The sequence below is a fragment of the Portunus trituberculatus genome, chromosome 24, assembly GCF_017591435.1.
Source record: "Portunus trituberculatus isolate SZX2019 chromosome 24, ASM1759143v1, whole genome shotgun sequence".
NCBI classification, from domain to species: Eukaryota; Metazoa; Arthropoda; class Malacostraca; order Decapoda; family Portunidae; genus Portunus; species Portunus trituberculatus.
The window spans coordinates 9,893,312-9,917,280 of NC_059278.1; the positions used below are offsets into that span (position 1 = coordinate 9,893,312).

Genomic DNA, 23,969 nt, shown 5'->3' on the forward strand with positions numbered 1-23,969 from the left:
CGGTGCTCTTAAGGGCGCAACGCGATTATGGTGTCGGGTGGCGCGAGCAGGGGGAGGCACGTCGGGGGGTAGCAGGTGGCGGAGACGTGGATGACGCAGCAGTCCTTCCCCAAATTTTTCCAAGGCTTCCTGGTGTCTTGTGGCCAGCCTCGGCAGACTCAGGCAGGTCAGGGCGTCCTCGTAGGACCTGTAGGCAGGCCCAAGGATGACCCTGAACGCCCTCCTCTGAACCCTCTCCAGCTGTTGTCGTTGTGTGTGTGTGTGTGTGTGTGTGTGTGTGTGTGTGTGTGTGTGTGTGTGGTGTGTGTGTGTGTGGGTGTGTGTGTGTGTGTGTGTGTGTGTGTGTGTGTGTGTGTGTGTGTGTGTGTGTGTGTGTGTGTGTGTGTGTGTGTGTGTGTGTGTGTGTGTGTGTGTGTGTGTGTGTGTGTGTTTCACTGTTTGATCTGTGCAGTCTCTGACGCAGATCAAACAGTGTGTGGTGTGTGTGTGTGTGGTGGTGTGGTGTGGTGTGTGTGGGGTGGTGGTGTGGTGTGGTGTGGTGTGGTGGTGTGTGTGTGTGTGGTGGTGTGTGTGTGTGGTGGTGTGTGTGGTGTGTGTGGTGGTGTGTGTGTGTGTGTGTGGTGTGGTGTGTGTGTGTGTGTGTGTGTGTGTGTGTGGTGTGGTGTGGTGTGTGGGTGTGGGTGTGTGGTGTGGTGTGTGTGTGTGTGTGGTGTGTGTGTGTGTGTGTGTATGGTGTGTGTGTGTGTGTGTGTGGTGTGTGTGGTGTGTGTGGTGTGTGTGTGTGTGTGTGTGTGTGTATGCGAAAATTAGAACAGGTGCTTTCTGGTAAGTTATCTGGTGATTGTGACATGTAAAATAATACATTATATTCTTCTCCGTTTACTGGTAAATGCATTGCAAAATATGATGAAATATTTGCAAAATATTTTATGTTTGCAGTAGGTAGGTGTAGAAAGTTTACTAGTCTTGATAATATGTTGGAATACAATGCCATACAATTGCCATTGAAATTAGTAGCAAAGACTAATTTGGTATGTAAAATTGCTTGGGTATATGTAATTACGGAATATCAAATGTAATCATTGTAATGTCAATAACTGTGCGCACGCGCGCTACGTTGGTGTTCCATACCTATGGGAAGTTAGAATCTATGCATCCGAGAACTGGCTACTGGGCCTTGTGTCCCCTCGAAGGGAGTGGAGAATCGGTTTACGTGTGTTGCAAGAATCATCAGTGTGGTTGTGTCTCAAGGTGCTGTATTTCCCCACTTGGTTGCATGGCCACGATCGTTGCTGTATTTTCCCACTCAAGTCCCATGGCCATGATCAACAATTAATCTTTTACCATTAATCTAATTTCTACTTAAGTTCTGCTGTCCACCGGTAGTGTGCTCGCTTCAAGCAGATCCACTTAGAACAGCGTATAGTATTCTCTATAATAAATATATATATATATATATATATATATATATATATATATATATATATATATATATATATATATATATATATATATATATATATATATATATATATATATATATATATATATATATATATATATATATATATATATATATATATATACAGTAGTAGTTAGAGACAGTAGGAAAAAAGAAGGATCGAATAAAGTTTATGAAGAAAAATGCGGATTATTTTTTATTCTGATACTATTCACCTCTATTGAAGAGGGAACAAAGACCGCTCTCATACCTAAGTCTCCGGAGATGAACACTAGAAACAAAACAAATTTTATTTATTGTTGGGGAGTCTGACTTAGTGCACTAAAAGTCCACAAACTCTGACACACTGGACACCTTTTAAGTAATATAAAAAAAGACTTAAGCAGGCACAGCAGCGCGCAGCAGGAACAGGCCACGGCGGGGCAGATCTGAAAAATACGTTAAACGTTACTCGCCACAAAATAAAATGCATAAAGTTTATTAATTAATCAGTACTTCCTATTTTTCCTCGACAATTTCGTAGACTGAATATTTTTTTTACTGTCCTAGGCTGTTTTGGATTGGTGCTTCTTGCCAATGGTGATGAGTTTGCTTAGACAATATAATATCGAGTAACAATATTAATGTCCAAGTCCACCGAACAGTACTGCAACATAATGAGTTCGCTCCGAATTTACAAATACACTTACTTTTCTCCACCAAGTCAGCTTAGTTTGATTTAAAAGTCGAGTTGTGTTTATGGTAGAAAAACGATGGTCAGGGCAAACAGAAGACAAGAGCGATAAGCGAACAACAGGCAAACTCTCCACCTGTGCTCGCGACCACAACTGGATGGTTTGGAAGCGGCGAAACCTTTTCTCTGCTATAAGCGTCGCGTACACAGGCTTGTATCCACAGACTTGGATACCTTAATTGAATACTCGGCTGAATTCCAGCGAGCACCACCACCACATACTTTCCTCGGGCCAGCAAATGCCAGCAGCCGCACTCCTCACCAGCAGGCTCTCAAAAAAACACGAAAATGGTACGCAAATTAAACTGGTACTGTATAACACGCGACGGCATTTCCGCAGCTTCACTTTCCTCCAGAGCGGGATACGAAACCTTAGCGCCGTGCCCACGTCGCCCTTCCAACAACCCAACGAGGTCCTCTTCTAATTAACAATACGTAATTAAATTCGAAACATTACATCAAAGCTAACTTTTAAATTAACGTACGTAACTTAATCACCTGAGCCAGTGAAGGGACAAGGGGACTAGCCAGTAAAGGGATAAAGGGGGATAGGCCAGTGGCGCCAACTAATCTTTTTCACTCCACTGCGGATAGCACCTTCACCAGACCCTGATCTCAAATTTACATTTTAACTTCCCACGCCCCTGCAGAGGTTGCCCAGAAATTGTGTTCTGTGGTTAGGCTTTGCTTCCCCTTACTAATCACCACTTCACCTTGTCCTGTTCGTCACTGTCTCTTCCTGTCTCGGTTAACCCTGCCTCGCTGTTTCACCCTTGTTTATTTATCCTTCCCTCGCCCTTGGTATACGCCTACCCTCTCCTCTAAGCCTAACAAGACGTGCTCCTTCTCCGAACTTCAACCAAGAAGCTGAGTGCTGCATGGTGGCTATCATACATTCGCCGCCATGCCGCCCACTCTCCATTCCCCTCCTGGCTGTTACTCCGCGGGTACTGAGATTAAGCGCGACTCCCGGTACTAATATTCACCAGCTGCACTCCGTCACTTCCTCTTACGTTTCCTGCAGGCAGAGTGAAAACATAAAAGCTAGACAACCTTTTCCTCTGCACTACATCTGCCTTTACTGCTTTTTTAGGGCAAGGTAAGTAGAGCGAGCTAAATTAAACGCTTTAGAGTAACTATCCTAACGAACAAAGGACTTAACACCAAAGATTGTTTAGACAGTACATTTCCTCGAAACTACGGGGCGACTCACCACAGCTTCACATGCTCGTGGATTCGTATCAAGGCGGTTCGTACTTTGATCTGCATCTCCCCTTTAACAGACAGATCCTCACAGGTTGACTGGAAACAGGTAGGTCCACGTCCAGTGCCAGGAGGCGAGGAGGGGCCACGCAGACAGCTTGGAACAAAAGCCAGTGAAGGCAGCAAGCGGTGCCAAACTGGTGAAGGTTAGAACAATCGAGGGGCCATCTGCACGAGGGATTAAACGCGAGCAAGGGAGGGAATTTGTGTCATATGCGTACGGGAAAATTTCATGACTGCCCTGTTGATTGGAGATCCTGACAAGATATTGGCAAGGTCTCCTTTATGCACCAGTCTACAGCCTCCAATATGCCCTAACAACGCACTAAAGGTACCTCTTTTACTTTAATCGAGTCTGTACAATGAATTTCCCCCTAAAGGCAGCATGATGCACCTCTAACACTACACCACTGCACCCTCATCCTGCAAACCAACCTCACCCCTCTGATGGACCCCCATAGGCACCAGCAGGCAAAGCAGGCAGCACGACGCCGAAATGCTTCCATAACGCGCCTGAATCTCTCAAGTTTACGATGTGCAAGGCGAGGCAGTGAGACTTACGATGTTGACAGTGTTAAGCAGCCTCGTCCTCATCCACCCCAGGAGTATTACTAGCAAGGGAACACCTGTGCACTCACCTGCTGCTGGATTAAGAGCCCCAGACAAGCGCCGTCTGAGCTCCACGCGTCGCCAAGGAGGAATGGCTGGTAAAGCGGGCACCTCACTAGTCCTCCACTCCCTTCACTCTGCCACGTGGATCTCCGCATGCACCCACAAACCAAATGAGATCCATATTAGCGTTTAAATTTCTGTATGTAGACTAGATGTGATAGTTAGAATTAAAATAACAGCAGTAATAGTAGTGATGACATTAGTAACAGTTGCAGTAGTAGTAATAGCGTATCTTGCAACTGTTACTTAATAAGAAAAATAATTCTCATGACATGACTTTCCTTCCACCGCTTCATCTTCCACCTCCTAATTGCTTCATTATGCTTTGTTCTTTTACTCAAAGCTCCTTCTGGTAAATTGTCTCTAATGTTATACAAGTTTTTCGTATCACCACGTATGCTTGTTATTTGAGTTTGTCTTCTGTATCTAATGAAGAATTAAAACTTTACGCATAATAAATAAAATAAAAAATAATAATCGCCCACTAAGCGTTTCATTTGCTTCCTTCACTCACTCAGTCACGGAAAATAACCCATTTTATTGGAAACACTGCAAACGAACAAACATTTACTTTCACCCTATGCGACACCTAAACAGACAAAACAAAGGCCCATCTTCAGAAAAATTACCTTAAAAACCAGTCACTTCAACTTGGGTCTCCTGTAAGTAGTGGAGATGAGGGAGGGCGTGTTTCAGAATATGATCTAAAATGGTTATTCTTTCATGTACTCGTATACATACAGTACATTTCTAAACGTAAACAAATATAACCTTAAAATTTATATTTCCTCCACCACACATCACGTCCTCCCACAGCTAAATACACGTTGGACAGACAGACAAACAGCAAAGATAGCAAAGACCACTCTCACAAAATAACGTAAACCAGACAATTGTCTCTGTCCCCTTCTACGTATTATGGCCAAAGAGGGAATGTTTCCTGGCATCTGGACGAGAAATAGGACACAAAATAATGGGAAAACTAAGAAGAGGAACCATTAGTACAATTTCTCTCTCTCTCTCTCTCTCTCTCTCTCTCTCTCTCTCTCTCTCTCTCTCTCTGTGTTTTCTTTATTTTTATTTTTAATGCAAACAGAAACGTGTAAGGAAGAAAAAATCCATTGAAATGTTGGAGGTCGGAGAGAGAGAGAGAGAGAGAGAGAGAGAAAGAGAGAGTAAACAGACACACATTATGAAGAAAAAACGCAAATTTATTGTGCTAAGGAATTCCTCCCCAAATACTTTTTTTCCTCGGTCTTTCCCGCTCGAGTTGATGTTTATTACACTGTTTTGCTTCCGGGAGGCTTTCAAATATATGTTAAGTTACACGGTTTTAGAATTTTCAGATCGTAATGTTTTTGCTACTGCTGCTGCTTCTACTATTAAAACTGCTGCTGCTGCTGCTGCTGCTGCTACTACTACTACTACTACTACTACTACTACTAGTAGTCCGTGTAACTTTGCAGGGGTTCTCAACCTGGGGTACGCGTACCCCCAGGGGTACGTGAGAGGAATTTTTGGGGTACGTGGCGGGTTTCTCAAAATGCTTCAGTTTTAAATAGCAGCAAATTCGTTTGTAGTATACAATGTGTCCTTCACTAGAACCAGGACACGTTAACAACGTTAACAAGGAAACTCTTGGAGTTATATCACTTGAGAGGAAGCTCTCTTGGATTACAGTTGCCACACAACCTTGCAAACCTATAATATTTGCTCCGATTTCTTATCTTATATGTTATTCACACACACAGTGACTTATTTATCACTGTTACTAGTTACAAGTTGCAACTAGCTGCAAGCAACACTAGTTCACTGCCATAATGATCGAAAATTGTCTGATATAGTTCCTTTTTGGTAAATGCATTGCATGTTAGTCACATATAGTGTCTCCCTGTGAGGTACCAGTTCCTATCGACACTACCTCATAGAAACATACTAATATTAATTAAAAATTGTGTCTGCTCCACATATATAACACAATTTAAACTTAATAAACTAAGTCAATAAACCATGCATTTATTGTTACCCTTCCTGACGCTGCATTGTGGGTAAGGGTACGTGATCAATACTGAAAGACTTCGAGGGTACATCACATTAAAAGGTTGAGAAGAAGAAGAATTAACCTGTGCAGAAGCGAGGTGAAATGTGTGTTAAGGTTCCGTGCTGTCTTAAGTCTCTAGAAATGAAAGATCTTGGTACACCAGACAATTATGTTTTGCTCTATATTATGATGTCAGTCGTATAAACTCAAGTAACTATAAAGAAATACCATGGTAGAATAAGAACAGAAAAATACTGGTAGGAGTAAAACCCTGGCAAATCAATAGATACATCGTAATACAGTGTTTAGAGACGATTACTCTGTACCGCGAGACGATACTGACTCTCTCCTGCGAACACTGAAATTGTGACAGTTTGGGTCCTCTCCTATTGATATTAATCAAAGTATTGCGATTTATTCACAATAGTAATATATTACACTCCGACGGAACACGGGCCTAATGTGTTTGAGATGTGGCATTTTGTTATAGTACATTTCGCTCTATATAGCGACTGTTTAGGACTAAAAAACTGTAGCTTCAGGTAGATATTCAATAATGTTATCTATCGATTTTCAGTCTTAAAGTAGGGAAAATTACGAATATTGATGCATTTCTTTTATAGTCCTCCTTGCTTCTCGAAAAGGTGCACGAATTTAGAAAAGGTTGAAGAACACTAAACTGTACCCTGAAAAAAATACAGTAAAAAGATAAGATAAAATGACCAACATCTCTATTATTACGGAAGCTAATAATAATACCAAGACTAATTAAGTAATTCAGAGATAACGAAACGAACGACGATCACGAGAGCTTCCACGATAACAGTGTGTACGATAAGATTTGATTCCAGATTCCTCGATAGCGCTCCGAGTTTCCAAGATAACAATGGCATTCCAGTTTCCTCGATAGCGATGCAAGTTTCCAAAATGACGATGCCTTTCCATGATAAAGATGCCCTTCCAGTTTCCAAGATAATAATGCGAGTTTCCACGATCAAGATGCAATTCCAGTTTCCACGGGAACGATGCGGGTTTCCACGATGTCGATGCGGTTCCAGTCCTCACGATGCGATTTCAAGACACAATATTGAAGTCCACTTGCCTACACAGGTACTGGGACGAACCCTTTCACCCGTAAGGATCCACCCAACACCCTTGAGTGCGAGTAAAGTGACGCTGCCACCTTCCTGCGCTGCAATTGAAGTCCACTTGCCTACACAGGTACTGGGATGAACCCTTTCACCCCGTAAGGTCCACCCACACCCTTAGGTGCGAGGAGAGTGGCGCTGCCACCTCACTGCGACGCAATTGAAGTTCACTTGCCTACACAGGTACTGGGGCGAACCCTTTCACCCCGTAAGAGTTCACCCCAGACCCGTGAGTGCGAGGAGAGTGACGCTGCCACCTTACTGCGCCTCACACGGGTAGCCATGAGCATAACCCGCCACACTCCACTCCCCAAACACTGTCAGTGAGTCCTTTTCACCCCGTAAAGGACCACTGGTACGGTCAGTGCCTGGCTCATGGCGCACAGCGTGCCCTCGTTCATGGCGAGTTGTTCAGCCCGATGTCATTATAAGCAGAGGTCCTGTACACCACTCACCACCAGACTCTATGCAAGGAGCCCTTATCACCCTTAAAGGCCCCTCACGGCATCATCTGATGGACGGTAGACACGGCACCCTGCTTAAGGCGACGCCTTGCCTAGTATGAGGCGCTGCAAGTTGACAACAATCAGTGAGCTTGAAGCCGCGAAGGAAAATGAGTCCACGCTAACAATGGGATTCCACGACAGGTTGCGATTCCAGTGTCCACGGTACAGATGTGTTTGTTGAGGATAACGATCCGTTTATCGAGGCTAACGGTGCGGCGATGGCGATGGCGAAACGATCCAAAGTATTATTACCTACACAGGTACTGGGACGAAACTTTTACCCAGAAAGGGTCAACCCCAGTCCCGTGGTTATGAGAGCAGTGACGATGCAACCTTGCAATGCCTCACACAGGTCGCCATGAGCAATGACCCGCCACACCACTCCCCAAACGCTGTCATGAAGTGAGTCCTTTTTACCTAACCTAACCTAACCTAACCTAACCTAACCTAACCTAACCTAACGTAAAGGACCACTGGTACTGTCAGTGCCTGGCTCATGGCACAGCGTGCCCTCGTTCATGGCGAGTTGTTCAGCCCGGTGTCATTATAAGCAGAGGTCCCGTACACACCACTCACCATCATATTCTATGCAAGGAGCCCTTATCACCCCTTTAGGGCCCCTCACGGCACCATCCGGTGAGTGGTAGACATTGATCTCTTGCTTATGGCGACCCTTGCCTAGTGTGATGCGCTGCAAGTGGACGACTAGTAGTGAAGCTTGAGGCCACCAAGGAAAAGCAGGACCTGCAGCCAGTTCCTGCCTTGGGCCCCAGGCCGGACCCGACGGCCACCTCCTTCCCCCGTGCGGCGCCCAAGGCCGTCACGGCCCTCAAACATCTTTAGGCCGAAAGTTCTCAATCGTCGTTTTAATTTTGATTCGAATATAAAATCGTCGATGGTAAATGAAAAATAGCTTTGGTGTGAAAGTGTGCAAGAGTTAGCTGATTAATGAAACAAGGTGAGGCAGCTTTGCTCCGGAGTATTTAGTGTACTTTGCATGTTGCTGCCGTGAATGTGTACGTGTTTGTAGGTAACTGGATAGAAACAGTAGACCAATGGTAGTTGTGTAGCTATTGGGGAACTTTTGAAAATTAGTTAAGCTTCTGGATAGAGTGGATGAGTGCACACAGGTTTGCGTGTCTTATACATAAACTGCCACTTGTAAACATAAATTTTTCTATTTCATGCTCTTAGAAAAAAGCAAACTTAGTTTTCTTTATTTCCCTGATCACAATGACGTGTAAATATCAATGTTTCAATCATAAGGAAACACTAGGAGAGGACCCAAACTCCCGTTGAAGTTGCCAGATTCAACAGATATCGTAATATTTCACAGAAAAGATGGTCAACTGCATATCGTATATTTTGGATATTCTTTTGTCACATAAGGAGATATCAAGATAGGTAAAGTATTTCTAAACATGTATCTACGACAAAAAACGCTATAATAGTAGAGTTAGGTTATAACTATGCATTGTGTTTTTTATATACCATCTTGCTCTATTCCTGGGACAAAGATTACTTCTTCCTCAATTGATAGCTCGAAGTTAGTATGATATTTTCTTTCCTTCTAGGTTAGTAAGTAGACTACAAGACACCATGAACCTATGAAGCCCCGTAAATGAGATTATTTTCATAACTTAGAAATCAAAGTCTGATAATGAGATTGTCTATTGCCAACCAAACCGTTCTGCATAGACGTCTTCAGCGTCATAGAGACCTAATGATGTTAGCTCATGGACAGTGGCCATCCTGACAGCGCGAAACCACAGGGGGTTCATAAGAAGATTTCCAGGGGTACTTAGATGGCTGATCTAATAAAATCCTTTGCAGTGCCATTGCATATTGAGTTCCATGTTCCATGTGACAATACTGGGGTACTGGTAGATGGTCTTATAACTCAGGGGTTCTTAACGATAAAAGGTTGAGAACCCCTGTTTTTAATGTCCTGGCCTATAGCGCCTGTAGGTAAACTTAAAGAGTACTGGAAGCGTTGTTAAGTTTCCCCGTCATTAGTAGCGCAGGCAATTTTATTTATAGTGGTACCGATATTAGGGCCCATATCAACACGCGCGTATCTTGGGTATAACAACCTACAACCTGGGTAGCATGGTGACATGTAGGCAACTTTAAACCACTCGACAAATAGCAAAGTAACAGGTCAATACGTGGTGGGATTCGAACCTAAGCGTGGACATCTATCTATCCGATCTCTCTCTCTCTCTCTCTCTCTCTCTCTCTCTGTACGTTTTACTCCACTTTCGTTCTATACTCATCTTTCTTCCCTGCGGCTCGCCACCTCTTTCAGTTAATTTACTTTCTCTCCTCCTCCTCCTCCTCCTCCTCCTCCTCCTCCTCCTCCTCCTCTTCTCCTCCTCCTCTTCTCCTCCTCCTCTTCCTCCTCCTCCTCCTACTGTTACTGTTACTGTTCCTCCTCCTCCTCCTCCTCCTCCTCCTCCTCCTCCTCCTCCTCCTCCTCCTCCTCCATCTTCTCCTTCCTGCTCTTTCTCCTCGTCTGCTTCCACATTCTCACGCCACACTACCTCCATTACATTCCGCCGGCAAACACATACACACACACACACACACACACACACACACACACACACACACACACACACACACACACACACACACACACACACACACACACACATCCTTTCGACATAACATTCCTTTCTATGTTTATTTCTTCTTTTTCTCTTTCTTGGCTGCCTCACTGTCCTTTTCCTCTCCCTTCACAAAAATTTTCTTCCCGATTCTATTCCCATTTTCCTTGTCCTTTTCCTTCATTTCCTATTCCTGTTTCTCTTTCCCCTTTATCCAGTATGATTCGGTCCCCCCCTCCCCACACCTATACATCTCCCCTCATCTCCCTAACCACCACATATTTTTCGAATAGTATCACGCCCTTCCTCTCCTTACCCTCCACAGCTCCTCATAACACCCATACCTCACCACCTAACTCATTCCAAGCCTGCCATTTCCCTTCCAGTACCATTTTTTTCACTTTATCCCATTCCATAACCCTAGATCAGTGCCCCACACCGTCCCCTTACCCTGCCATATCTCCCATAACCCCATACCTCACAAGTCCCTTCATTGCAAACACTACAGTTCCCATATGTATAATTTCTTTCACCTTAATCCCCATATTCTGACGTACTCTACACCAGCAATGCCGTCCCTACGTCCTCCCCATGACTTCCCAAGGCCTCACCAACATTCCAAGCTGCCAGTGGAGTCTTATGTTGGAGAATTACGGGACTTCCCCCTAACACTTCCTATTCTTAAGGTTTAGTTACGATTCTCTGTATCATTGTTAACTCATCGTCAAGTGTGAGGGACAACGAGGCAAAAATGTGGCGTAGGCAAAAATGGTACGGGCTTGTTGAATTGGGCTGTTAGGCGTGTTGAGTAGCAGAGGGATAGAATGGAGTAAAAAGGTAAGACTGGTTAGAAAGGGAACGGAGGGAGATTCATTGCTAAAGTGCTTAAGTCGAAAAATGAAGATAGTGAAAACAACTTCAGTATGTTAAATTATTCGAGTCTTCTTGTGTGTGTGTGTGTGTGTGTGTGTGTGTGTGTGTGTGTGTGTGTGTGTGTGTGTGTGTGTGTGTGTGTGTGTGTGTGTGTGTGTGTGTGTGTGTCTCTCTCTCTCTCTCTCTCTCTCTCTCTCTCTCTCTCTCTCTCTCTCTCTCTCGTTTCTTTCGAGCATATATATTTGTATAAACTTTTCACGAAAATTTCCAGGATTCTCCAAACTCACGTGTATGGAATTTTCAGGTCAACTTTTACACAATCTAGATTTTTTTTTTTCTCTCTCTCTCTCTCTCTCTCTCTCTCTCTCTCTCTCTCTCTCTCTACAGTATTTTAATGTACACAGATTACATATAAGCCTTAGTGCCTACTATATACATGCATGGCCTACATACATTAACGAATTCTATTGTACGTAATTATTTCTAACAAGAGGGACTGTGGCATGCAAATGTTGGAATGCGTTGTATCAGGAATGTCTGGGAATGGCAAGTGTTGGGCTGGAGTGAATTAGTCTTGCCGAGAAAAAATGCTAAATAGTTATTAACTCCTAATTTGGAGACTAAAGTTCGTTCTCTCTCTCTCTCTCTCTCTCTCTCTCTCTCTCTCTCTCGTGAGACTAAAAATAAAAAGAACATACTGGTCGTAAATTCCAGGTTATCGTAACGTAAGGTGGTATGTATCGCAACCTTGTTTGGTGGTGGTGGTGGTGGTGGTGGTGGTGTAGCACTCCGGTGTGGCTTAAGATGTGATGCGTTTGAATAGACTGTTATACTGACAGTAGATTTTTCGTTTTCGTTGTTATGGATAGCATCGTGTTGGCGGTGTGGCTGTGGCTTCGTGGTGATGTGGTGGTGTTGTGGTTAGTTAATTAGCCAATACAAAGCTTCCTGTATGTGCGTCTATCTTGTCTTGTGTTGCTGTGTTGTGTTGCGCGGCCTCAAAACACTCTGATATCATTATAACGTAACTTGGCCTAGTTTTTTTTTTTTTCTTATTTAAGGACAATATATTCGTAGTCTATTAGTTAAGAATACCATTAAACAGCTAAGAAATAACGCAACCACTGGAAGATACTCAGCAAAACCCAACTTAAACTACTGACCTACCCCAACCTAACCCTTCCTGACCTGACCTGACCTAGCCTAACCTAACCTAACTTAACTTATTGTGTTCTAATGTAATGTAACTCGCCTCACTTCACTAAGGAACATAACATCCTGCCCGCCATGTTTCCCAGTAACCAATCATAAATAAGGCTGCTCAGTTGTGGCAGGGAGGTGTTGCAGCTGTGCATGATTATACATAGGTATGGAAGGAAACTTTTAGATATTTGCATATCACCGAAAAGTAGTAGTAGTCGGGATAACTGTAGTGGTGGTGGAGTGGTTAGTAGTACTGGTAGTAGTAGTAGTAGTAGTAGTAGTAGTAGTAGTAGTAGTAGTAGTAGTAACAGTAGTAGTAACAGTAGTAGTAACAGTAGTAGTAGTAGTAGTAGTAGTAGTAGTAGTAGTAGTAGTAGTAGTAGTAGTAGTAGTAGTAGTAGTAGTAGTAGTAGCGGTAGGAGGAGGAGGAGGAGGAGGAGGAGGAGGAGGAGGAGGAGGAGGAGGAGGAGGAGGAGGAGGAGCAGCAGCAGCAGCAGCAGCAGCAGCAGCAGCAGCAGCAGCAGCAGCAGCAGCAGCAGCAGCAGCAGCACCAGCACCAGCACCAGCAGCAGCAGCAGCAGCAGCAGCAGCACCACCAGCACAGCACCAGCACCAGCAGCACCAGCAACAACAACAACAACAACAATAACAACGACAACTATCAGCGCACATCACTGTTACATAAACGTAATTCGTTAGATAAAAATAACCTCTCTCTCTGACTTGTGATATTCAACTGAGCTGTGCCGGACGAGAAGGCAGTATAGTTTTCAAAGCCTTTATGAATTCTGCATTCCCTGTACGCCTGGCCTCCTCCACATATCCACTAAAACTGCTAGTAGTAAAGTCGCTCTCTCGTGTACTTTTTGCGATTAGATTTTGATAGAGTCGGAAGTTCTGCTATTTCTCAATTTTTACGTTTAAGATTTTTCTCATAAAATGGTATTGTTTAACTACCGTGTTTCGCCACACAGACAGATAGACAAGCAGATAGAAAGACAGGCTGATGGATACAGAAAAATAAAACAAATATAAATCAAGCATGTAATAATACAACATGAATATCTCCTCCACTTTTTGGTGTGATAACGTTAGACTGACGGACACACAAAAAAAGAACAAAAAAGACAGACAGACCTAACTGGGTAACATAAATAACAATAAGATCACACAAATCGCTCCCATCATAGCAACACTCCGAGAATGTCACGTCACGTCACGTTCGAGTCATGTCACAAAGTCACGTCACCTACCTCACATGACAACCCCATCTTAAGCAGGTGTGGGTTGAGTCACGCATCTTACCTGGCGGTCACGGGTCGCTCTCGTTACCTGTCCCTAAACACTACTGTTCTACGCTATGCACGCCACCCGCTTCACCTGGCTTGTAACGCGTCACCTTGACTCCTTCACTGCGATGCTAAAAGTAATGTACTAATTTTTTTTTAAGCGTATTATGAAAGGATAAAAAAAACTGATTCTATAATTTCTAGCCAGCTTAAGGTTATGAAAAGACTGTATAACAAGAAAGGATGTGGTAGTTAATACTCTAAGAAAGATGTGCAAATATCAGTGAAAGGATTAACGTGTAGTATGGTAGCATGCATCTACAACAAAGAAGAGTTTAAAAGAATAGGTTCTGTAATATCTAACCACTGCAGTGTTTGGAGATGGATATTATAAGTAAGAAGAAAAGATATCTGAGTGTGGTTAGTAATTAAGGAATAGTGTGCCAGATAGAAATTAAAAGATTAATGTGTCCTATTAATACTTCAAGGTTACCAAGATCTAATCCGGATTTATAGGTATAAAATTAATCAGATACAACAAAAACAAAGTCATTGGAATTGTATAAGCTTTGAATTTTAACATATTAGCTGAATTACATTTTTACTTAGAAATTATCAATATTTAAGGTTCGGATTCCATTTTTTCACGTAAATCAAAACTTACGTCACTGAGATCCCATAAACTTTTGAATTTTCTTGATACTGATTGATACTGATCTTTTAAACCTAAATCTTTTACATTACCAGGTCCTATTTTTTTCAAGTTTTGGTTCCTAATAAGTCTCAACATTTTTGGGACATACAAGTTAAATTTTCAAAGGCATCCTACAAGTTTGCATTTTCCAAGTTCAATAAAACATTTTACATTTGTGGACGTTCACTTTCACATATTTTCTCGGACAATTCTTCTGGATATTCCTTCATTCATTATTACTGTTTTCTTTTCCATGGAAGCAGAAGGAAGGGAAGGTGAAAGAAGGCTAAAAATGTGTGTAGGTGTGAATGATCCTGCTGATAAATTGGATAATGAGAGGGAAGGTGAAGTACAAAGTGGCCTAGAACACAGTGATGATGACGAGAGAGAGAGAGAGAGAGAGAGAGAGAGAGAGAGAGAGAGAGAGAGAGAGAGAGAGAGAGAGAAACTGGATGTTAACACGCAAACGCACTCATTGAACAATCTAAAACATATATACAAAGAGACCAACATATGATGAGTGACAAAGACAAGCGGATGAAAATAAAGACTGACAAACGTTAAAAGAAAATCGTGGGGTTTCTCTTTCCTCATGTGAGAGAACAGAAAAATCATGAACCGTAAAATAAACAAATATCAAACCCCTTTACAACTACAACAACAACAACAACAACAACAACAACAGCAATAACGACACCACCAACAAGACCATCACCACCAACAGCAACAACAAACAAAAATATTCAAAAACAATTATCCTCGTCGGTTATTGAAACAGTCATAGATAGATAGCTAGAAAGATAGATGGATAGATACATACATAAACAGATGGATATACATATAAATTAATAAACAGTCAGATAGATAGATATATAGATAGATAGAGATAGATAAATAGCTCGATAGATAGTTAGAGAAATATAGTTAGACAGATAGATAGATAGATACATAAATAAACAGATAAAAATAGATAGATGAAAAGACAAACAAAGACCATCTACTTATTTATGGCACGAAAAACAATATCATTCCTCCCCATCACAGCACGGTCAGCACGGCAGCACATTAATATAAGTAAGTTGCAGGTAAATTTATAAGACGAAGGAAGCGCTTTCCCTATACACGTGACTCACCACGCCACCTGACACGGCCTCACCTTGACCCGCCCTGATTTCCCCGGCATGCGCACGCAAATACACACACGTCCACTCACCTAAGCAAAAACACCGAGAAGCAAAACAAACTCAGGGATGGCTAACAATGCTACCCACTGAAATACTGGACGAAAAATGTTTGACAGAGACGAAAAGTGAAGGATACGAAAGGTTTTTTCCAATGATCAAACGAGCGAGTGGATTTTCACACTAACAGATGGAACTCTCTCTCTCTCTCTCTCTCTCTCTCTCTCTCTCTCACCCACAGCTCCACTTCCTTCTTGCCTCTATCCAGCTCTCTTTCCTTCTTTTTTTCTCTTCCTTTTCCTAAAAAATCATTTAAAAGATGTCCCTCTTTGGCTAACAGCTGGATGAGGCGAGGCATGTAACTGGGGCTGACGCAGAGAGAGAGAGAGAGAGAGAGAGAGAGAGAGAGAGAGAGAGAGAGAGAGAGAGAGAGAGAGAGAGAGAGAGAGAGAGAGAGAGAGAGAGAGAGAGAGAGAGAGAGAGAGAGAGAGAGAGAGAGAGAGAGAGAGAGAGAGAGAGAGAGAGAGAGAGAGAGAGAGAGAGAGAGAGAGAGAGAGAGAGAGAGAGAGAGAGAGAGAGAGAGAGAGAGAGAGAGAGAGAGAGAGAGAGAGAGAGAGAGAGAGAGAGAGAGAGAGAGAGAGAGAGAGAGAGAGAGAGAGAGAGAGAGAGAGAGAGAGAGAGAGAGAGAGAGAGAGAGAGAGAGAGAGAGAGAGAGAGAGAGAGAGAGAGAGAGAGAGAGAGAGAGAGAGAGAGAGAGAGAGAACCATATAATAGTGAAGACAAGTAAAGAACAAAGAAAATATGAAGTATTGAAGCACGTACAGAAAAAGAAAGTGAACAAAAAGAACGCCAAGTCTTCCTTAATCTATTTTCCCTTTTGTTTTGTTTTTTCGTACTTCATGGGGTTTGATTCCACATTCTCTCTGTTCAATATTCTGTTTTTGAAGAATTATTTTTCTCTTATTTTCCAACTTGTATTCTCTTCATCTTCCCATCTCTATTTTTCTTATTTTATGGAGGTAGTTTATCATTAATTTTCTCACTCTTCCTTTCTTTGTTCCTGTTTTTTTTTTCTCTCTCTCTCTCTTCCTATGTTTATTGCTATTATTTTATTTTTTGTTAATTATATTCTTCTCATCTTTCCACATTCATTTATTCTTATGGATTTAATCTAACATGTATTTTCTTCATCTTCTTTTTCTGTTTTTTCTTTCATTTATCTATCACTTTTGGATTTTTTCTTCGAGTGTATCTCTCATTTTCTTTTAATGTTCTTTCATTTTTTTATTATTTCTTTTATGTCCTTTATTTTATTTATTTAATGTCTACTTTTACTAAAATTTACGAAAAAAAATGTGTGTGTGTGTGTGTGTGTGTGTGTGTGTGTGTGTGTGTGTGTGTGTGTGTGTGTGTGTGTGTGTGTGTATTTACCTAGTTGTATTTACCTAGTTGTAGCTTTACAAGGCCTAGGCTTTATGCTCGTGTGGCCCCGTCTCCATATCTACACTTATCCAATTTTTCTTTAAAGCTATGCGCACTCGTTGCTGACACCACTTACTCAAACTGTTCCAAGTCTCAACACATCTTTGCGGGAAACTATATTTTCTAACATCTCACAGACATCTTCCCTTCCTCAGTTTTTTACTATGCGATCTTGTGCTTCGAATGTCATATTCTTCTCTCAAGATCAGTTTCTCATTATCCACTTGATCCATTCCGTTAATCAATTTATAAACTTGTATCAGATCCCCTCTCTCCCTTCTCTGTTCCACGGTTGGTAGATCCATAGCCTTTAGTCTCTCCTCATATGTCATCTCTTCAAATTCTGGAACCATTCTTGTAGCCATTTTTTGTAGTCTCTCGAACTTCTTTATGCATATTCCAATCTGGGTCTTATTATAGTACTTATCAATTTCTTCATCATTTCTTTGTCCATGTAGTGAAATGCTAATCCAATATTCCTTAGCAAATTATATGTTTCTCTGAAAATTCTATCAATATAGCTTACTGGTTGATTGTTTTCTTCCATCGTCACTCCCAAGTCCTTTTCCTTTTTTACTCCAATATCAGCAAAATGTCATTGTTATAGTGTGAGCTGAGTGGAAAAAGGTAAAAGTTAAAAGCTGCTACCTACTCATGCTAGGTGAACAGGGCTACACGTGAAGGAGTGAACAGGTCATCTGGCTGTGAAAAGCCAGATGAAAAGCCCCTGTGTGTGTGTGTGTGTGTGTGTGTGTGTGTGTGTGTGTGTGTGTGTGTGTGTGTGTGTGTGTGTGTGTGTGTGTGTGTGTGTGTGTGTGTGTGTGTGTGTGTGTGTGTGTGTGTGTGTGTGTGTGTGATAGAGGAAATAGCAACTGAAATACTAAAAGAAAAAGAAACGAGAATCTCACTATGAAGAAACAGAATACCAAAACGCACATTCTTCACAGAACTGTCATAAATATAGCCTGTCATAATTATAAAAGGTATTTTACGTACATCAACTATGTGGTATGGTATACCTGCGTACATGACGATGGAGAAAGAATTGAAATATATGTTATAGAGAAAACAGATAAACCAGCAAAGTTGTTGTTAGGCTCAAGCAGACGGACCTAAAGGAAAAAAGGTTATAAACTTTGACCGCGTGAGTGGGGCGGGTGACGGAGACAAATATGTTTTGTTTGGGCACAGTGTACGAAGGAGGGGAAGGACTACACTTGACCTGGCCATCGTATTTCCCCTCGTACCACAAACTCCGCCCCTGTCGTTCTGACCCCAAACTCCGCCTTCTTGTTCTGAGTGGTAAGATTCCGCCCCTGTTCGATTCTGAGTGGTAAGATTATATAGGGGGTGGGTCATGTACGTGGGGTATCCTGGAGTACATAAGCAAGGGTATTGAGAGAAAAGGGGATAATTATTATTAGAGAGCAACAGAGATTATAGTGACGGAGGAAGACTGGAGATCTCCCCCGGCCCAGGGAGAGGCCGCGGGACGGAATCTTGTAACAGTAAGTGGAGTTTAGAAGTTGTAATGCAGTCTTGAAAACAAGTTATTCAGTAATTAATATTAGAATGACGGAGGAATAACGATAGGATGTCAACATTTAATATTTTGATAATTGGTTATGTAATGGTTATAGAAGGAGTAGTTGTGGTGGCCGTGGCATATCGTTCTGTTGTGTTGTGAGTGCTATGAGAACATCGCTGTATCGAGTAAGTGTCGTGTCTGTATAATGTATTTCTGGTATCAATATCTTGAGTATTATGAGTAAATCGCCGTGATGCGGATATGTGTGAATTTAGGAGGAAGTCGCAGTAACGCAGATGTATTACTTATGACCGGCATATGAGGTTTAATGAGTACATCGATGTAAGACCTATATATTTCATTGAGTGTTATATTTGAACTAATTGAGTAGATCTTTGTAACGCAAATATATATGATATATTGTCCCGGGAGGAAAACGAAATCTTTGGTGCGCAAATTTACGTGTTTGTTGTTTGAAGTTCGCAGTCATTTTCATATGGGGTATTCATATATACTTGAAGGGTGTTGATTGTCGGAAAGGTATTGGATGTGTATGTATTAGTAGTAATGATTTAAGTAAAGGAAGAAAATTTGATTGGAGTGTCCATAACCAGTAGTCAGAAGTATGCAACATGGTGCAACACTTGTGCAACAGATCGGATCACGACAACTATATGCATAATTTAGAAACTAAATTCGTCCTATATCAAAGCTTTGAGGTGGAAATAGATGGAACATTTCCCTTCTAATCATCTTCCTTTCCTTCCCATCTCCTCAATTTTTTCCCTTCCTCTTACGCCTTCCTTCAGGATATAAATTAGGATGATGACGTCACAAATTCCTTTTACTCCTAGCGACAAGCCGTAAACATTTCCTTGAAAAATCTTCGATCACTAACGAGGACGCGACAACGTCCGGCCAGTTAGCGGCTTAAGGCTGGGAGGTGGGACGGGCTGGTGGGCGCTGGGGTGTAGATAAAAGCGCTAGGAAAGGAGGAGATGGGCGGGGCAGGACTGGGAAGGGATATGGAAAGTTAGTTGTAAGGAAAAAGCGACAGGGTGAGTTAGGGAGAAGTACAGGGAGAGGAAATGGGAGGTGTAGCGGAGATGTGAAGTTGGCAATGCGGGATGGGGATAAAAGGAATGGGAGTAAACGATAGAAAGAGCAGGAAATCGTGTGTAATTCACTGTTTGATCTGCTGCAGTCTCTGACGAGACAGCCAGACGTTACCCTACGGAACGAGCTCAGAGCTCATTATTTCCGATCTTGGGATAGGTCTGAGACCAGGAACACACCACACACCGGGACAACAAGGTCACAACTCCTCGATTTACATCCCGTACCTACTCACTGCTAGGTGAACAGGGGCTGCACGTGAAAGGAGACACACCCAAATATCTCCACCCGGCCGGGGAATCGAACCCCGGTCATCTGGCTTGTGAAGCCAGCACTCTAACCACTGAGCTACCGGGCCGTGTGTGTGTGTGTGTGTGTGTGTGTGTGTGTGTGTGTGTGTGTGTGTGTGTGTGTGTGTGTGAAATGTGAAATTCGGGTCCGAATTTTTAGTCCAACTTTATAGACACGATTGTTTAGTTTTTATTGTTGATGTTGTTATTGTTGTTGTTGTAGCTGGCTCCTTTTTAAGGGGAGGGAAATTTACTTTGCCACTCTTCTCTTTTTCCACCAAGTTTGTAGTTTTAGATGTTTTGGTATTTTGCTTCTTAACTTTCCTAGCATTTTCGTTCTTTTTTCTCCTCTTCTCCCTGGAATAACGTATTATTGTTATTCACGTTTATGGAGTTTTATTTGCAGCTCCTCCTTTTAACTTTTACCTTTTTCCACTCAGTTCACATTATAACAATGACATTTTGCTGGTATTGGAGTCGACAGTGTTTTATCATTCCATCAATTTTATTTCCCGGCTCTTCTAGAAAACACCTAAGCCATAACAAATTTTTCACTTCCAAACAAACTACGACTTCAAAGAGGTTAAATATAATTAAACTCCCGTCCTATCACAAACTTCCCTAGCTAACTTCCCATCGTCTCTCTCTCTCTCTCTCTCTCTCTCTCTCTCTCTCTCTCTCTCTCTCGCATTTATTATCATTATTTCTCGTTCTCAGTTCTCTTTTCTCTGCTCCTTTACATAGTTACGTCCAAAAGTCCTGTTGTATAGTGTGGACTGCTTCACCCGCTCTGACCTTACTCCCCAGCCCCTCGATCTCCAATGCCCTGCAATCACGTTCCTCCTTCACCTTCCGACTTTCTTGCCTTCTCCAGCCTCTCTCTTCACTGCCATCACTTTTGACGTCATGAACAGGTGCAACATGAAAGAGTGAAGATGCAATATAAGAGAGAGAGAGAGAGAGAGAGAGAGAGAGAGAGAGAGAGAGAGAGAGAGAGAGAGAGAGAGAGAGAGAGAGAGAGAGAGAGAGAGAGAGAAATGATGGGGGGAAGGAAACAAAGACAAATAATGAAACAGACGAAAGGAAACAAAGAGACAGAAATAGCAAGATATGAGAGAGAAAAGAGAAAAAAAAAAACTTAAGTGTATATGAAGAGAGAGGGAGGAAGGAGCAGAGAAAAAATTAATTCCACGGAAGGTAGGAGGCGAGGTGGGGATGACAGGTGAGGCTCAGGCAGGTAAACACACCTGGGAGACGAAATTAATTAAGCTCAGGTGAACGAAATGCCATAGGTGAAGACGGGAACCAGACGTGTGTGTGCGCACGCGCGCATGTTTGTTTTTATGTTTATTCTGTTTGCTTGTTTCGCTCATGTTAGCTAATTAATAATCTTTACGCTCTCCTGTCTTCTTTTGTCGCTTATTTTTACTTTCCCTCGTTTGTTGTCACGTTCGCAGTTTTCTTTGCTTTCCTTTGCCTCCACTCTTCCATTTTCTAACTTTCTTTTTATCCACTTACGCGCTTCTTGTTTCATCTTATTCCACCGGCATTTCTTCTTCACTGCTCGTGTTTCCCCCGGCAAGAAGCGCTTTCCGCCTGACCCTTGGACTCAAAATTTTTGAAAGCACCTCAGCTCGTGGGAGGCGATGACGAGGCAAAACCAGCATGCTGGTACGAGGCGGCAAAATGTTACGGCGAGAGCTCTGGACTTGAAGTGGCACAGGGAATTTTGAGCAAAAAATAATGTAGAATAAGGTCGCTGTTGGCGTTGGTGGTGGTGGTGGTGGTTACAAGAGAATTCAAATAGGATTGAATATTTTAGGTTCAAGCTGTTTCATTTAGCTATACAACTCTAAAAGCAGACAAAACATAAAAAGTTCCATTGAAATACATGCTAAACTGAAACCAGCATCATCATAAAGAAGTGAAGGTTACACCATATAAAATGCTGATGGTAATGACGTTGCTGAAGAAACAAACACTAGTCGCGGAGACGAGCAGCGCATCAACAATCACAGTGCAGTGTAGTCAAGTATGCACCGCGACCCGGCGAGGGAAAGGATGTAAGTGCTTCGAGACTTCGGACACGAACTCGAAACACGCTCAGAATGAACAAGTGATTCATCCAAACACAAACAATAATGGTGATGATGATGATGATGATGACAGGTGTTGGTGATGGTGATGATGAAAGAAAGGGAAACATTCATAAATGAGAATAAGAACAACCACATATTACATAAAGCATCACCATCTCTGTTAACAACCCTTCCCTTTCAGTCTAACCATCCAACCATCTAACCATACAACCATCCAATACTCTCTATATTCTAATCCAAACTTGCCCCTATTCTTCCCTCCCCATATCCCTCTCCCATACCCACTGCAACCCTACACAGCATCAGCAACTGTAGATGAGTTGTTGAGTTCGTTCTTCACAAACTCCAACTTTCATCGCAAAACTTCCATAACGGTAGCATGCTCATTAGCGAGAAGACGTGAATGCCTCCCGCTGCTCCTCCCGCCGAACAAAGCCAGATGATAAGGCGGAACGCACAAGTAACAACACAAAGGAAAGACACGCGACTCTACTCATACGCGAGACGGGAAGTTGTAAGGAGAATGTCGGGGGAAAATTAGGTGCGTATGAGAATACGTGGATGGAGTTTCCGTGGTGTTGGTTAGTTTGGGAGCTGATGGCGGGTGTTGGTCCAATAGTGTTGCGAGGAAATTAGGCTTTGTTTGAGTCCTTTTTTTTCTGGTAATGACACGTGTGAGTTTTAAGTTAAAAAAAAAATAGGTATGAAACTTTTTTTAATCTAAGATCTCAACGTGTTAACTGAATACAGGAATTAATTTAGTCTCGTTTTATTAACAATATTTGAAGCTTGAAATCGAAGCTAAAGAAAAAACAATACAAACAAGACCATGCTCACTACTAGACCACAACGAGTCTATAACAAATTGAGAACACGACCACAACAGCACAAATTTGTCATAAGATCCATCAGTCACCGACAAAACAATTAGTGCTAAGCGTGGCCAACTAACGCAAAGGCTCCTTAAGTTATACAGAACTGCGAGGGATTAAAGAAACTTACCTGTAACTCATTAGTCGGTCGGTGTGAGGTGCGGGGCGGTGGAGGGAGAGGTTGAGAGGTAGATTGGAGCGACACGTGTGATGCTCCCGGGGCTTAAGGAAGTAGTGCGCACGCGTTTTGCGATGTTGCCAAGTATAACAGCAAGTTGCCACTAATCTGCTTATCAAAACCTATCTTTCTTTATTTCTTGCTATTTGATAACCAGAATATTGTGGTCTAAATAAGTACTCAACATTTATCGAGTACAGAAAACGATAGAAAACAACATAACTACTCCAGCAGCATACAGAGTTCAAGTTTGTTTCGAATCTTTCTCAATAATTCGAAACGCTTTGTTCGCTTACAATGACTTGAAAAATCCACACAGGTGATTGAGAGGGTTTTAATGAGTACTATTACCATTGATTATGCAGAATCCTTGTTAAACTATCACATAAATCATGAATGCACCCTAGACAACATCAAATTTCCCCTTAAAACTGTTAAACAAACCATCAAGACAAACACGAAGCGCTGGAGACCATGAAAAACAAGGCTACGAATAATGAAGTAATGTGTGAGTGAGAAAATGTAGAATTCTTGCCAGACTATCATATAAATCATGAAAAGCCTCTAGAAAAAATCAATGATCACCTCAATTGTCAAACAAACTGTAGAGACAAGATACCGAAACGCTCCAGACTATTATGAGACACAACTTTACGAATGATATCTAAAGTACAGCGCAAACAGAAGAAAAGCAGAGGTGACGAACCTATTCTCTTTATCACCTTATTAA

At 42.2% G+C, this 23,969-nt stretch overlaps 1 long non-coding RNA gene across 2 annotated transcripts; it reads right to left on the reverse strand.

Annotated features, from left to right (window-relative positions):
• Positions 1-1,641: 1,641 nt before the first annotated feature.
• On the reverse strand, positions 1,642-23,428 carry LOC123508452. 2 transcript variants are annotated; one of them, XR_006675944.1, is made up of 4 exons: positions 23,192-23,428; positions 4,097-4,204; positions 3,409-3,595; positions 1,642-1,890 (listed from the first exon to the last, which is right to left on the reverse strand). It is a non-coding gene; the product is annotated as an uncharacterized LOC123508452 (long non-coding RNA). The 2 variants fall into 2 exon arrangements; XR_006675943.1 differs by having other exon boundaries at positions 4,097-4,217.
• Between the last annotated feature and the right edge of the window lie 541 nt (positions 23,429-23,969).